This window comes from Budorcas taxicolor, chromosome 7, assembly GCF_023091745.1.
Source record: "Budorcas taxicolor isolate Tak-1 chromosome 7, Takin1.1, whole genome shotgun sequence".
NCBI classification, from domain to species: Eukaryota; Metazoa; Chordata; class Mammalia; order Artiodactyla; family Bovidae; genus Budorcas; species Budorcas taxicolor.
This window is the reverse complement of record NC_068916.1, coordinates 58871410-58888388: the sequence shown is the minus strand read 5'-3', so window position 1 is coordinate 58888388 and position 16979 is coordinate 58871410. Positions and strand designations below refer to the sequence as shown.

Here is a 16979-nt window from a genome sequence, read left to right as displayed (position 1 = left end):
TAATACAAAATAAAACACAGAGGAAAAAGATAAGAGCATCAGTGGTCTGTGGGACAACTAATATAAGACTGATATAAATATAACTAGAGTTCTCAAAATTTGGTCTGGGAAAGCAGAAAAGATATTTGAAGTAATAATGGCCCCCAATTTTCCACACTATAAACCAACAGGTCAAGAATCTCAATGAACTCTAAATATAAGAAATAGATAGAACCCATACCAAGGCATATCATTATCAAGTTGCTCAAAAACAGTGAGGAAGTCTTTATAGCAACTACAGGGCCAGAGGGTGGGTGTAGAAAGGCTCTGTTATATATAGAATAATAAAGACTAGGAGAAAGACAGTTTTTCTCTTTGGAAATAGCACAACTAAAAACACAGCGAAGCAACATCTTTAAAGATCTTTAAAGCATGAAAGAAAATACTGTCAATCTAGGACTCTGTGCCCAATAAAAACATCTTTTAAAAATGATGGTGAAATAAAGACTTTTTCACATATATAAAAGTTGAAAGAATTCATCCCTTACTGCATACCTTTACTAAAAGAAATGTTAAAGGTAGATTTTCAGGCAAGAAAAAAATACATATCACATGAAAATATGAATCTACACAAAGGAAAGAATATCATTAGAAAGAGTAACTACATGGGGAAATATATAAGAATTTATCTTATTATTTACAACTTTTTAAAAAACAACTGCTTTAATAATAAAAAACTAAAAATCTATACCTGATAATAAATTAACACAGGGGATGCAATGAAATCATAAAATACTTGGTTTATCCAAAAGCAGAAAAAAGGATAAAGGTAGTAAGAAAACAGATGGGACCAATAGGAGACATAAACATGGCAGACTCAATGTATTTAAATCTATATATTTTATGAAAAATGTATATTAAATGTAAATATGTTTTATGTAAAATTTCAAGGAGATCAAATGAGTCAATCCTAAAGTAAATCAACTCTGAATATTCATGGGAAGGACTGTTGCTGAAGCTCTAATACTATGGCCACCTGATGCAAAGAGCTGACTCATTGGAAGAGACCCAGATGCTGGGATGGATTGACGGCAGGAGGAGAAGAGGGTGGCAGAGGATGAGATGGTTAGATAGCATCACCAACTCAACAGACATAAATTTGAACAAACTCCCGGAGATAGAGAAGGACAAGAAAGCCTGGTGTGCCGCAGACCACGGAGTTACAAAGAGTAGGAGATGGCTTAGTGACTGAACAACAAAAGTGTCTTAGACATAAAATATGTGTGTTATATGTAAGTGTGTAAATTGAAAGATTGTCAAAGTAGATGAAAAAGGAAAATCCAACCATTTGCTGCTTTCAAGAAACGCACTTTAAATATAAAGATAGAAATAGGTTAAAAGTAAAAGATGATTAACATTAATCAAAAGAAAGCTTGACTGGCTATACGAATATCAGAAAATGTAGATTTCAGAGCAAAGAATATTACCAGGGATAAGGAGAATCATTTCATGATGACAAAGAGATCAGTTTACCAAGACAACTCTCTTACCATTCTTAATGTTTGTACCCAACAAATGAGACCTAGACTTATAAAAACTACAGGAGAGAATATTTCTTATTGTTTCATTAAATGAAAACTATTCATATGTTTATAAATCATAGTATCTGTTTATAACTCACTTTAAGCCAGAATTATTACCCACTGGCATTTTGAATACTTAGGAAAGTCTTGAAATTCCTTATGATCAAGTAGAAAAAAAAAAAAAATTTACTCCATGTAACCCAAGAGAGTAAAGCTAGAATCTGACCAAAGTTAGAGGCTGTTATGACTCAACTGAAAGGGGAAGCTCTCTAGCAATGAAATCTGTCCAGAAATAAAGCAGGTGGTTGTCTTAGAGAGATTGTCTTTTCCACCTCCAGAGATGGCAGAAAAACCACAACTAATGCTTAGGAGATCACATGCACGGGCTGCTACTATTTGAGCCTGGGTAGAATAAGTGGATTTTAAACTATAAAATTTGAATGCTATATAGAAACCTATGTAGAAATTAACTAGAAACAGTGAGGTTGGTATAGGATTAAGAAAGCACTCAACACAGAGATTTGAAATTAAGCATTATTCTCTTGGATCCTTATATATATGGATGCTAATGCCAACCAAAAATTTAGATCAATATCAATTTGTAGGCATCATGTTGAATTTTATTAATTGAAAGCTTGAAAATCATAGTTGCTGGAAGTAACAATAAAAAAATTTTTTTTTAATTTTTCTGCATTAAGGAATCTATACTTGCCTCAGAAATGATTCAACAGAACATAAAATATTAACATGTCATAAAATAAGTACAAGTGAAGTGTCCAGGAAATATATATTATTTCTCTCTGGAAGATAGCAGTGGGCCTTGAGGATTAAGAATATTTGAACATGTGGGGATGGTAATGTAACTGATTTTTCAGCAGAATGACACACACAAAATTCCAGGAGCAAAATAATGTGGGGTCTCTATGAAAGAATGTGTAGTACTCCTTTTGACTGTGTTGATATATGAGAAAGGAAAGAGCAGGAAGTAATTTTAGAAGAGTGGGATGCCAGAATGACTGAAACAGTAGTGACCATAGAGTGCTGGCAAGTATTTGGAGAAACCAGATCTCTCATATGTTTCTGGCAGGAATGTAAAATGGTGCGGCCGCTCTGGAAAGTAAGTTGGCAGCTGCTTACAAAACTAAACATATACTAATTATACTACCCAGTAATTGCACTCCTGGGCAATTATCCCAGAAAAATGGAAACTCACATCCACACAAAAACCTGCAGTAGCAGTATTTATATCTCCAAATTGGAAACAACTACAATGTCCCTCAATAGGTGAATGGTTAAACAAACTGTGGGCTTCCTTGGTAGCTCAGCGATAAAGAATTTGTCTGCCAATGCAGGAGACACAAATCTGATTCCTGGGTCAGTTGAAAAGATCCCCTGGAGGAGGGAATGGCAACCCACTCCAGTATTCTTGCCTGGGAAATCCCATGGACAGAGGAGCCTGGCGGGCTGCAGTCCATGCGGGTGCAACAAGTTGGATCCAACTAAAGCGACTGAACATCTAAACAAATTTTAGTACACTAAGCCCTGGAATCCTATTCAGCAATAAAAAGGAATCAATTATGTATACATGTAACCATTTGGATGGATTTCAAGGGTATTATTCTAAGTGAAGGAAGGCTATCTCCAAAATGCATATACTATAGGTCAATTTATATAACACCCAAAATTACAGACATGGAAAACAAATTGCCAGAGGTTAAGGATGGCTGTTCGAGAGGGAATGGAGGATATGGATGTGACTCTACTGAAGTAGCATGAGGGAAATCTTTGTGGCGATGGAAAATCCTACATCCTGATTGATGACAAAACCATGCATTCAATAAAATAACACGGAAGCACTCACACACATTTCATGAAAATAAAATTCCTAGTTTTGCTTTTATACTACAATTATATAAGATTTCATTATGGGGGAAACTGGGTAAAGAATATACAGGACTTCTTCGTATGGTACTATCTTAGCAAAATTCCAAAAAAAAAAGGTTTTAAAACATGTAGATTATAAAATCCTACTTTTTTTTTTCTATAAAGCTAAACATATACTTATCATCGGACTCAGAAATCTCACTTTTTAGTATTTATCCAAAAGAAAATTAAAATATAAGTTCATACAAAACTTATAAAGGAATATTTATAGCAATTTTGTTCATAATCACTGAGAAACAGACATGATCCAAATGTACGTCAGTTGGTGAATGGATTAAAAAAATAAACTATTGTACATCCTTACAGTGGATTTTTATTCAAGAATAAAAAGAAATGAGCTGCTCCACCATGGATGAACATTAAGAACATTATTCTAAGTGAAAGAAACCAGATACAAAATTCCACTCATATGACAGTTTTAAAGTGACAAAATTACAAGGGCAAAAATCAGATCAGTTGCTTCCAGGGGCCATGAACCAAAGGACAGGATACAGACTTGACCACAAAGGTACACATGAAAATACTCTGTGGTGAAGTGTGTTACTCAAGTGACTGTTAAGCATAACTTATGTAAATATACACCCAAATTTTGAATTTTGCCTTTATAAATTTCACTTCAATAAACTCAACTTTGGCAAAAAAAAATTGACATTCAATATCATACTATTTAAAAAACACTTATATGTACATATATCAAGGAATATAGAAATGGATTTACATGACAGTCCTAACATTTGTTAGCTCTGAGGGAATTACCTATGATTTTTCATATTTCTCTTTCATTTTTCTTGTCTGATAAGTTTTTGCACGCAAGTGGGTATTATCTTCAAGAACAAAAATGCTATTTAAAAAAATTAGTTAAGCATTTTTATGGCAGGATAGGACACAAAGTCATCCAGCTCTCTTCTTTAGTTGAGGATATGAGGGTTAAGACAAACAGAATGTTTTTTCCTAATTACTTAAATTTAAAGGGTTTACCAGGTGGCTCAGTGGTAAAGAATCTGCCTGCCAATGCAGGGGATGAAAGGGATACAGGTTCAATCTTTGGGTCAGGAAGGTCCCCTGGAGAAAGAAATGGCAACCCACTCCATTATTCTTGCCTGGAGAATCCCAAGGACAGAGGAGCCTTGTGAGTTACAGTCCATGATGTCACAAAGCATCATTTGCTAAGACTAACAGAATGATTTTTCCTAATTATTTAAATTTAAAACCACACATCCACAGTAGCTTGATCTCCTAAGTTGTATGATCTAACTTCAAATGTCATAATTTATTTTGATAGAGGGGGCAATTTTCATCCTTCCAGACTCCCGCTTCTTAATGCCAAAACAAAGTGTTTCAGGATTTGTGGCCGATCTCCCACAGGTGGATCCCAACACTGCCTGGACAGAGAAGATTAGTTCTCTAACCTGCACCACAGAAGATGAGTAGTTTTTGGAAATGTGTAACTTCCTAGCATATTGATCTCAGCAAACATGATAAGAGAATCATTCACTTTACAGAACTGTTGAGCAGACTGACATGATTGTGTGAAAAGGTTAAAACAGCTACTATTATTGGTAGCAGTTCAAGTTATACATGCTGAAATCTACTTGAGAGTCAGTGGAGATATAACTTAGAAATGTTGGCTTTGGAGCAATGCTGCTGCTGCTGCTGCCGCTGCTGCTGCTGCTGCTGCTGCTGCTAAGTTGCTTCAGTCATGTCTGACTCTATGCGACCCCATAGAGGGCAGCCCACCAGGCTCCCTGGTCCCTGGGATTCTCCAGGCAAGAAACTGGAGTAGGTTGCCATTTCCTTCTCCAAGTGAAAAGTGAAAGTGAAGTCGCTCAGTCATGTTGGACTCTTGGCAACCCCATGGACTGCAGCCTACCAGGTTCCTCCATCCATGGGATTTTCCAGGCGAGAGTACTGGAGTGGAGTGTCATTGCATTTTCCTGGAGCAATGCTATCTGAATTCAAAAACTGACTTTTTGGCTGTGTGACCAGGGACACTTTTCCTAAACTCTCTGTCTCAATTTCTTCACCACTAACCTGAGAAGTGTTACATGATTGCCATGAGGATTACATGAGGTATTTCATGTCAAGTCTTTAGATGGTACCTGGAGTATGGAGAGTGCCCAGTGTTATCTGTTGTGAGAAAGGTCTTCTTGTTAGGCTGCTGACTACATTGAATTAGAGACCACAACTGGGAAATCCACTTCTCGGTCTTTTAAAGTGTTGACATATTTAGTAGGAAGTGCTAAAAACCAGTACTTAATTTTAGGTGCACATCTAATAGACTCCACTTCTGTGAAAAGAAGAGAAGTGAAAAGCAAAGGAGAAAAGGAAAGATATAAGCATCTGAATGCAGAGTTCCAAAGAATAGCAAAGAGAGATAAGAAAGACTTCCTCAGCGATCAATGCAAAGAAATAGAGGAAAACAACAGAATGGGAAAGATTAGACATCTCTTCAAGAAAATTAGAGATACCAGGGGAACATTTCATGCAAAGGTAGGTACAATAAAGGACGGAGATGGTATGGACCTAACAGAAGCAGAAGATACTAAGAAGAAGTGGCAAGAATACACAGAAGAACTATACAAAAAAAGATCTTCATGACCCAGATAATCACGATGGTGTGATCACTCATCTAGAGCCAGACATCCTGGAATACAAAGTCAAGTGGGCCTTAGAAAGCATCACTACAAACAAAGCTAGTGGAGGTGATGGAATTCCAGTTGAGCTATTTCAAATCCTCAAAGATGATGCTATGAAAGTGCTGCACTCAATATGCCAGCAAATTTGGAAAACTCAGCAGTGGCCACAGGACTGCAAAAGGTCAGTTTTCATTCCAATCCCAAAGAAAGGCAATGCCAAAGAATGCTCAAACTACCACACAATTGCACTCATCTTACACACTAGTAAAGTAATGCTCAAAATTCTCCAAGCCAGGCTTCAGCAATATGTGAACCGTGAATTCCCTGATGTTCAAGCTGGTTTTAGAAAGGCAGAGGAACCAGAGATCAGATTGCCAACATCTTTTGGATCATCGAAAAAGCAAGAGAGTTCCAGAAAAACATCTATTTCTGCTTTATTGGCTATGCCAAAGCCTTTGACTGTGTGGATCACAATAAACTGTGGAAAATTCTGAAAGAGATGGGAATACCAGACCACCTGACCTGCATCTTGAAAAACCTATATGCAGGTCAGGAAGCAACAGTTAAAACTGAACATGGAACAACAGACTGGTACCAAATAGGAAAAGGAGTATGTCAAGGCTGTATATTGTCAGCCTGCTTATTTAACTTACATATAGAGTACATCATGAGACACGTTGGGCTGAAAGAAGCACAAGCTGGAATCGAGATTGCCAGGAGAAATATCAATAACCTCAGATATGCAGATGACACCACCCTTATGGCAGAAAGTGAAGAGGAACTAAAAACCCTCTTGATGAAAGTGAAAGAGGAGAGTGAAAAGTTGGCTTAAAGCTCAACATTCAGAAAACGAAGATCATGGCATCTGGTCCCATCACTTCATGGGAAATAGATAGGGAAACAGTGGAAACAGTAGCAGACTTTATTTTTTGGGCTCCAAAATCACTGCAGATAGTGATTGCAGCCATGAAATTAAAAGTCTCTTACTCTTTGGAAGGAAAGTTATGACCAACCTGATAGCATATTCAAAAGCAGAGATATTACTTTGCCAACAAAGGTCCATCTAGTCAAGGCTATGGTTTTTCCAGTGGTCCTGTATGGATGTGAGAGTTGGACTGTGAAGAAAGCTGAGTGCCAAAGAATTGATGCTTTTGAACTGTGGTGTTGGAGAAGACTCTTGAGAGTCCCTTGGACTGCAAGGAGGTCCAACCAGTCCATCCTAAAGGAGATCAGTCCTGGATGTTCATTGGAAGGAGTGATGCTAAAGCTGAAACTCCAATACTTTGGGCACCTCATGTGAGGAGTTGACTCATTGGAAAAGACTCTGATGCTGGGAGGGATTGAGGGCAGGAGGAGAAGGGGAAGACAGATGAGATGGCTGGATGGCATCACTGACTCGATGGACATAAGTTTGTGTGAACTCCGAGAGTTGGTGATGGACAGGGAGGCCTGGCGTGCTGCGATTCATGGGGTCACAAAGAGTTGGACACGACTGAGCTACTGAACTGAACTAATAGACTCCAGGTGAGGGGAGTTATTTCCTTCTTTGTACCCCTTGCTTTGGACAACTTATTGTACTCCAGCTGGTATAGTTTGTAAGGAACTGGGTCACTGTCAATGAACAATAGCCGCACATGGCTGGACGGACTGACAGGTCATCTGAGTCATCAAGAAGCGATACCTTTTAAAATAGTTCATAAAATCAAACAGCTCACTCTAAGCCCATAAGTTTTCAAATACTTCACCTGTTGAAAAGAGAGGAAGTGGCTTATTATCCATCAGGGAATGAGACTGGAGGGAATGCCTTTTCTTTCTGTTACCAGTCTCTTATGCCCTTAGCGTATTTGCAAGTTCATGAATAAAGTCAAAATAGTGTTTGGTATGGAATTAGGAAGGCTTTTAATTCCAGTCCTCACTTTTACCCAAAGTGAGAGAGATTAAATTCTTAAATTACTAGTGAGGTGAGGCACACCGGGAATGAAAAAAGGGAACAAAAAGAAGGTAGACCAATTAAACTGTACTAATGAAGTGTATCAACCAATATAATAAAAATATTGCTTCACAGAGGATATTTAAGATAGTGAAAATACTCTGTATAACCCTATAATGGTGGAAACGCAGCATTATACATTTTATACATTTGTCCAAACCCATAGAATGTACACTACCAAGCGTGAGCCCTAATACATGTATATATATGGCTGAGTCCCTTTGCTGTCCACTTGAAACTACATTCCAATATAAAATTAAAAGTTTTTTTAAAAAATAAATACAAAAGTGAACCCTAATGAAGATATAATTAAACAATATAAAAGGAAGGAATTTCTGAGCTATAAGGTGTTAAGAAGAAGCCAGTCACTCTTCTTGGTGAAGACTGGTATTGTGTGCCTCAGCTCCTGTCTTTATCAGGTATTATATATTCACCTACATGTCTAGCTCATCACATCTCCAAATCTCCAACAAGTATGTGAGGTTTGGAGAAGAGAGGGAAGCTCTGACACAATTTTTTTTTTTTTTTTTTTGCCTCTAGATGAATGACTATATGCAATTTTTAAATTAAAGTTAGTCCTTAAAAAATACAATTTGTTGTCATCTGGGCGAGGTTGCATTGTAAGATGCCACTGCTGTGAGGGTGACTGGCTGTGGCACCAGGCCAAATCCATTGTGGGTGTGGAGACATCCAGAATAATAAAGTATCACTCCACCCTGTTGTCTTGTCACCTAATTAACTGGTGTGCTCTGAAAACAACTCTTGGGAGTCAAAATAATCTCTCATCTTAGACTTGTGATGCAATGGGAAAATGGTAGCCTACTTAGGGCGGAAATGCAGAACATCCTCTGACGTTGGTTTTCTGGGAAGGGAGGCAAGTGGAGAGAAATGGGTGCTGTAATTCCCATGGAAGTTCACTCTTGATTCCTTGCCCACTTGGCCTAGGCTTCTGAGCTCAGCAGAAAGTGCTTGCATAACCCAAACAGCTTAGTCCCAGGCCTCTTCTCCACGGGTGGAAAAAATTAATATCATCTTAGGGCCAAATAAATGCCTTTGTCAGAGTTCACTTTTTCCTTTCATTTCTCATGGAAGTAAACAGTGAGAGTAGATATGAGGTGGATCCTCTGACCAAAGGAAAAAATACTGAAAACCTTTCAGGTCAGGCCCTAACAAGAAAACACACAGCCCTCTTGAGTCTCCAGTCTTTGCGAGAGTTCAATACCTGAAGAACCAGGTGTATTGATATATAAATTTATGAATAGTCGCAAATATGCCATAGTCTTTGAGCAGGAATGGATCATAGTATATTCTACCATTTTAAAATATCTTCATTTTATTAGTAAGGGGAAGCCACAGATTCAAGGACAAATAGCTAGAGACTAGGAGAGCTGGAACCTCATTTCACTTCTCCTGACTCCTAGCTTCATGTACTTTTTGCCAATCACAACTTTTTCACTCACTCATTCATTGCCTGATTTGAGGATTGACTCTTTATTCAACACCCTGTATGCCAGGGAATAAACTCAGACTCATAATGGGATTTGATTGCTCATTTACATTTTAAATAGTTTTAATTTATTTTAAGTAGAGGCAGTTTTGACCCCCAGGAGACACTTAGCAATGTATGGAGATGTTTTTGTTTATCACAGTTAGGGATAAAATCACTGCAGATGGTGACTGCAGCCATGAAATTAAAAGACGCTTACTCCTTGGAAGAAAAGTTATGACCAACCTGATAGCATATTGAAAAGCAGAGACATTACTTTGCCAACAAAGATCTGTCTAGTCAAGGCTATGGTTTTTCCTGTGGTCATGTATGGATGTGAGAGTTGGACTGTGAAGAAAGCTGAGCGCCAAAGAATTGATGCTTTTGAACTGTGGTATTGGAGAAGACTCTTGAGAGTCCCTTGGACTGCAAGGAGATCCAACCAATCCATTCTGAAGGAGATCAGCCCTGGGATTTCTTTGGAAGGAGTGATGCTGAAGCTGAAACTCCAGTACTTTGGCCACCTCATGCAAAGAGTTGACTCATTGGAAAAGAGTCTGATGCTGGGAGGGATTGGAGGCAGGAAGAGAAGGAGACGACAGAGAACGAGATGGCTGGATAGCATCACTGACTCGATGGACGTGAGTCTGAGTGAACTCCGGGAGTTGGTGATGGACAGGGAGGCCTGGCGTGCTGCAATTCATGGGGTCGCAAAGAGTCGGACATGACTGAGCAACTGAACTAAACTGAACTGATGACCCCTACTAGCAGAAAGTGACTGGGAATGCTGTTAAGCATTCTGAAAGGCACAACTCTCCCCACCCAAACAAAGAATTATCCAATTTAAAATGCCAATAGAGATGTTCAGAGACTTCACTGATTATCTTGGTGATTATACAGTTGATTCCAGAACAAGGAATTTGGCTATATTCCACAGGGAGTATAATATACTGATAGAAAAGTCAAGTGATACTTATTTTTTAATGTTTTACAGGATTGGCCAATTTCTTATTTCTGATTTTAAAAATAAAATCCTCCCCTGAGTGCAGAATATATGAACAAATATTAAATCCATCATTTTTGAGAGAAAGAACCATTAAAAAAAAAATGTAGAATACTTGACATTTTACCTAGGTCTTCTGTTTCCTCCATGCTTTCCAATCATTATTTTTTCATAAGCATCTCCAGAGCTGAACTTCTTGTAGATCTAATGTCAAGATCCTTTCCTTCCAAGGATATTTCTTGAGTGACTTTTCACCTTTGATGAAACTTCACCAAGTTACCTAGGGATTCACAGCTGGTCACATATAAAGGTTTATTTGTATTTCTGATCCTTTTCACTGTTTAAACCATGATTACCTTAAATTGCATTTCAAAGGATGCTTTCCTCACTTCCATTCTTCCTGCTTCTTCAGAATTTTCCTAAGTGTCTTCTGTTCTTACTTTGGAGATGGCAACATTTCTGTCTTTGCTATATGTAGTTCAATGTTTAAACAACAGAATTTGTTCAAATATAATCTTGAATATAACTATGCAAGTGAAAAAGTGAAAATGTTAGTCACTCAGTCGTGTCTGACTCATTGCAACCCCATGGACTGTAGTCCGCCTGACTCCTCTCTCCATGGAATTCTCCAGGCAAGAATGTTGGAGTGGGTTGCTAGTCCCTTCTCCAGGGAATCTTCTGAATCCAGGGATTCAACCCGGGTCTCCTGCAGGTAAACTGCAGGTAAATTCTTTACTGTCTGAGCCAACAGAGAAGCCTGAATATAACCATAACATACATAATAAATAAAAGTGTTTTGTTTCCGAACAGAGATGGGAGGACTAGTATGCTTCATCTAGCCTCCCCCTACATTTGCACAGTTGTTCAGCCATTGAGTCCTGTCTAACTCTGCAACCCCATGAACAGCAGCATACCAGGGTTCTTTGTCCTTCACTATCTCCCAGACCTTGCTCAAACTCTTATCCATCGAGTCAGTAATGCCATCCAACCATCTCATCCTCTGTTGCTCCCTTCTCCTCTTGCCCTCAGTCTTTCCTGGCACCAGAGTCTTTTCCAATGAGTCATACTTCACATCAGGTGGCCAAGTACAGAGACCATAACTTTTCAAGTCATTTGGACACATCTAGCATTTAGGATGGGGGTACCTGCCAAGACTTATACACTTAATTTATTGATCAAAATGAAAGAAGAAAAAGATACAAACTGTTTGAAAATCACAACAATGTCAAGTGTACTTTTCTCCCTATCTTCCTCCTATATCTCAGTTGCTCCGAGGTATGCTAAATATTCCTGTCATGAAGAACTGTATTTTTCTTCACTGAACACATGATTCAGATTAGCCATCCCTTCTCTTCATTTTTAAAGATGTCTTCTCATTTCCCATTATATCAAAACTGTTCATTCACTGTACTTGCTTCAGTAGCACACATAGTGAAACTATTCATTCACTGATTTGCTGAGTCATTACTGAACATCAATTTCAAGGTTGGAAATTACTGAAGATGAATCAGATACAAGTCTTGCCTTCAAGGATCTTATAATAGGGTAGGTGAGGCGTATGCCCAATGTAGCTCTATTTTGAAATAAAAAGTGTTAATTGCCGAACAGTATAGTGGCTTGGGGATTTAGAATGAAAAATTGTACTATCAGATGAAATATGAAGAAAAAGTTTATAGGAGACATGAAATCTGAAAAAAAAAAAGCCTTGAAAAATGAAATGAACCTTGAGAAATGGTGTCAACATAGAGATATGTGGGTTAAGACTCAGGAGATGTATATCTGGAAGAACAGTGATATCACAGAGCTTAATTTGACTGTAACAAAATGTGAATGAAATAACGACAAATACAATTAGGAAAAGATATTAAGTGCTCACATCGGCAGCACATATACTAAAATTGGAATGATACAGAGATTAGCATGGCCCCTGTGCAAGGATGACATGCAAATTCATCAAGAGTTCCATATAAAAAAGAAAGAAAAGGATATTGGGACCACAATGTAAAGGACACAATACCTGGATCTCGGGACTCATTCAGCTTTCTCTCTCATGGCTTCTTCTACCTGATATTTTTAAATATCCAATCTTTATAGGAAGTCTGAATACCAGATTCAGTTCAGTTCAGTTCAGTAGCTCAGTCGTGTCCGAGTCTTTGCGACCCCATGAATTGCAGCACGCCAGGCCTCCTGTCCATCACCAACTCCCGGATTTCACTCAGACTCATGTCTATTGAGTCAGTGATACAATCCAGCCATCTCATCCTCTGTCGTCCCCTTCTCCTCCTGCCCCCAATCCCTCCCAGCATCAGAGTCTTTTTCAATGAGTCAACTCTTCGCATGAGGTGGCCAAAGTACTGGAGTTTCAGCTTCAGCATCATTCCTTCCAAAGAAATCCCAGGGCTGATCTCCTTCAGAATGGACTGGTTGGATCTCCTTGCAGTCCAAGGGACTCTCAAGAGTCTTCTGCAACACCACAGTTCAAAAGCATCAATTCCTCGGCGCTCAGCCTTCTTCACAGTCCAACTCTCACATCCATACATGACCACAGGAAAAACCATAGCTTTGACTAGATGGACCTTAGTCGGCAAAGTGATGTCTCTGCTTTTGAATACCAGATTAATGCTCTATTAAAAGAAACATCTTTGTTACTTATTCTGCTTTAAATATTTGCTGAGTTATGGACAACTTTTGGCATGCCAAATTGAAGAACAATATGATACACCTTTATAAGTTAGAGAATATAATAAATGGAAACTGTTCTCACTTACATACAATCAATAAGGAAATATTTTAATACTTGGCCAATGTTAGAACAAATGACATTTAAAGTGGAGTTGAAAAAGATATTTTACTGGAAGTGAGCTAAGCTTTATGAGTAATATCTGGAAAAAAGTAAAATGAAAAATTATCAAAGTTGTTTGAAAAAATTATTACAAGCTGTGTTTTTAAAATACATTTAAGAGAAGTGAAAGTCACTCAGTTGTGTCCAACTCTTTGGGACCCCATGGAGTACACAGTCCATGGAATTTTCCAGGCCAGAATACTGGAGTTGGTCACCTTTCCCTTCCCCAGGAGTTCTTCCCAAACCAGGGTTTGAACCCAGGTCTCCCGCATGGCAGGCACAGTCTTTACCAGCTGAGCCACAAGGGAATCCAAAGAATACTGAAGTGGGTAGCCTATCCCTTCTCCACGGGATTTTCCCAACCCAGGAATCAAACCAGGGTCTCCTGCATTACAGGCAGATTCTTTACCAACTGAGCTGTCTGTATTCTATCTTTACCTCTTTCTATCTATCTATCCCAATATTCAGTCATGATAACAATTACTATGGCAAATACTGTAACAGATTGGTGGTGCTAGGAAAAAGTGTTGCCATAATATGATAATCTCCCTTAACAACGCTGATTACCATGCCAAACATACCTGCTTTAGGAGAAACGTTGGAACATTGACCATTACAAGTCATCTGGCCTTGGACAGGTTACACTGTCCTCTTAGAACAAAGATTACTCATTTATGCCACATAGAGACTAGACCAAATGTTTTCTAATTTCAAATAATAACAATAATAGTAATTTTGTCTTCCATGATGCATGACTTGTCTATGAGGAAACTGCCCTGCTCAATTCATCTGAGGAAAAAGCTCTAAGCCATTTTTTGATTATGGGGAGACAAGGGCACGAACTGGACAAAGGTCCTAGGGCCGTCAATCCATAGGTTGAGAATACTTTGCTCAAAGACTTCTGAATAAGGGAGGCAATGGATGTTATTTTAGCTAAATAACCCTCTGTTTTAGCTAAATTTTCCTGATGGAATTTGAGTGGTACAGTATGGAGAGTATCAAAATACTGATGAACAAAAAAATAAATAAGGCATAAAAAAGTAGCTTAAAGCTAGGAAAATATTGAAGTCAGAAGAACTAATGAAGGGCTGAAGAAAGGAAATCTGTTGTTCCCAGAAATAAAGGCAGGACAGGGGTTTTAAGTATTGCAATTGCATCAACAAAACTCTCAACAAAATATGAAATTCCAAAATTGTAAAATTACTAAACACCAAAACATGTCTACAGCAGTTCAAGACACTTGAATTTTACCTTGGTGACTATGCATTGATTGTAATATAATATCAAAACCTTAAAAAATAAAACTCTGGTACCTCAGCTTTGTAGGTCCCTTAAGTATACTGTCAGTTTTCCTATTGGATCATTTATTTGAACTGCTTTCAGTCTTCAACCAAAGGCTTTTGAGGGTTCCCCTAGTATCCTTCTTTCTTCTTTTTTATTCAACTTCAGTAGAAACTACATAACTTCAGATTCACCCTCTTAAAAAAAAACTTCAGTGTACTGTACAGTATTAACTATAAGCACAAAGCTGTACAGCTGATCTCTAAGATTTTTTCATCTTGCATACCTAAAATTCTAAACTGATTAAACAACTACTTCCCATTTACCCCTCCCCCTAGCCCCTGCAACCCATCCTTCTACTTCTCATTTCAATGAGTGTGACTACTGTAGATAAAGTGGAATCATGGAACATTTGTCCATCTGTGTCTGTCTTGCTTCACTTAGCATAATATCATCAAGGTTCATCTATGTTGTAGCATGTGATAGGACTTCCTTCTTTTCTGTGGCTGAATAACATCCCATTGTATGTGTATAGCACATTTTCCATCTATTATCCTTCTTTCTTATTGGCACATGTTATCCTCACAATATGTTCTCATTACTAGAGGTAGCTTGGGTAAAACTTCTCCTGAGGGCCTAGAGAACTATGTTTTCCACCTGTCATCTTATTTAATGTTCCCCATAGGCCTATGAATTGCTTTTTTCTCCATTATAAAATTAGAAACTGAGGCTAAGAATCTTAACCTAAATCATAAAACTAGAGAGTGGCACAGACTGGATTCAAACCTAGAGACATGTGACCACAGAGGCCATGCTATTGTGCTGCCTTCCAGATTTGAAACACCAACAGTGGAAACGTAAACTGGAGAAGCCTATGGGGAACAGTATGCTGCTAAGTCATTTCAGTCATGTCCAACTCTGTGTGACCCCATAGACGGCAGCCCACCAGGCTTTCCCGTCCCTGGGATTCTCCAGGCAAGAACACTGGAGTGGGTTGCCATTTCCTTCTCCAATGCATCAAAGTGAAAAGTGAAAGTGAAGTTGCTCAGTCGTGTCCGACCCTCAGCGACCCTATGGACTGCAGTCTACCAGGCTCCTCAATCCATGGGGTTTTCCAGCCAGGAGTACTGGAGTGGGGTGCCATTGCCTTCTCCCAGAGAACAGTATAGAGGTTCTCAAAGAAAACTGAAAACAGAGCTACCATATGATCCAGCAATCCCACTCCTGGGCACATATTTGGAGAAGACTGTAATTCAAGAAAATACATGACCCCAATGTTCACAGCATTATTTACAATAGCCAAGACATGGAAACCAAAATGTCCATAACTGAAGGATGGATAAAGATGTGATTCATATAAACAATGCAATACATACTCTCAAGAATGAAATAATGCCATTTACAGCAACATGGATGCAACTAGAGATTATTATACTAAGTGAAGTAAGTCAGAGAAAGAACGACCATATGATGCCACTTATATGTAGAATCTAAAATATTATACAAATGAACTTATTTATGAAACAGAAATAGACTTACAGACATAGAAAACAAACTTATGGTTACCAAAGGGGATAATAGGTGGAGAGGGACAAGTTAGAAGTTTAAAATTAGCAAATATAAACTGCTATATATAAAACAGAGAAACAACAAGGTCTTACTGGTCCTATAGCACATGGAACTATATTCAATACCCTGTAATAGACCATAATGGAAAAGGATATGAAAATAATACATTTATACATGTATGGAAAAGGCAATGGCACCCCACTCCAGTACTCTTGCCTGGAAAATCCCATGGACAGAGGAGCCTGGTAGGCTGCAGTCCATGGGGTCGCTAGGAGTCGGACACGACTGAGTGACTTCACTTTCACTTTTCATTTTCATGCATTGGAGAAGGAAATGGCAACCCGCTTCAGCATTCTTGCCTGGAGAATCCCAGGGATGGGGGAGCCTGGTGGGCTGCCGTCTATGGGGTTGCACAGAGTCAGACACGACTGAGGCAGCTTAGCAGCAGCAGCAGCAGCAGCAGCATACATGTATAACTGAATTACTTTGCTGTATACCAGAAACTAATACAGTGTCATAAATAAACTATATTTTAATCAAAAAAAATTTTTTTTTGATGCCAGCATGTTGTAATCACACACTTCTGGCTGAAAATAATAGCATAATATTTTTCAAAATACTTTCATATCTTTAGTTCATTGAATAATAAAACTGTTTTACGTTCCT

At 38.4% G+C, this 16979-nt stretch overlaps 1 non-coding gene across 1 annotated transcript; it reads left to right on the top strand.

Moving 5' to 3' along the window:
- The first annotated feature begins 12489 nt into the window (after positions 1-12489).
- Positions 12490-12593, top strand: LOC128051873 (U6 spliceosomal RNA). The gene has a single exon (XR_008199790.1). It is a non-coding gene; the product is annotated as a U6 spliceosomal RNA (small nuclear RNA).
- Positions 12594-16979: the final 4386 nt, after the last annotated feature.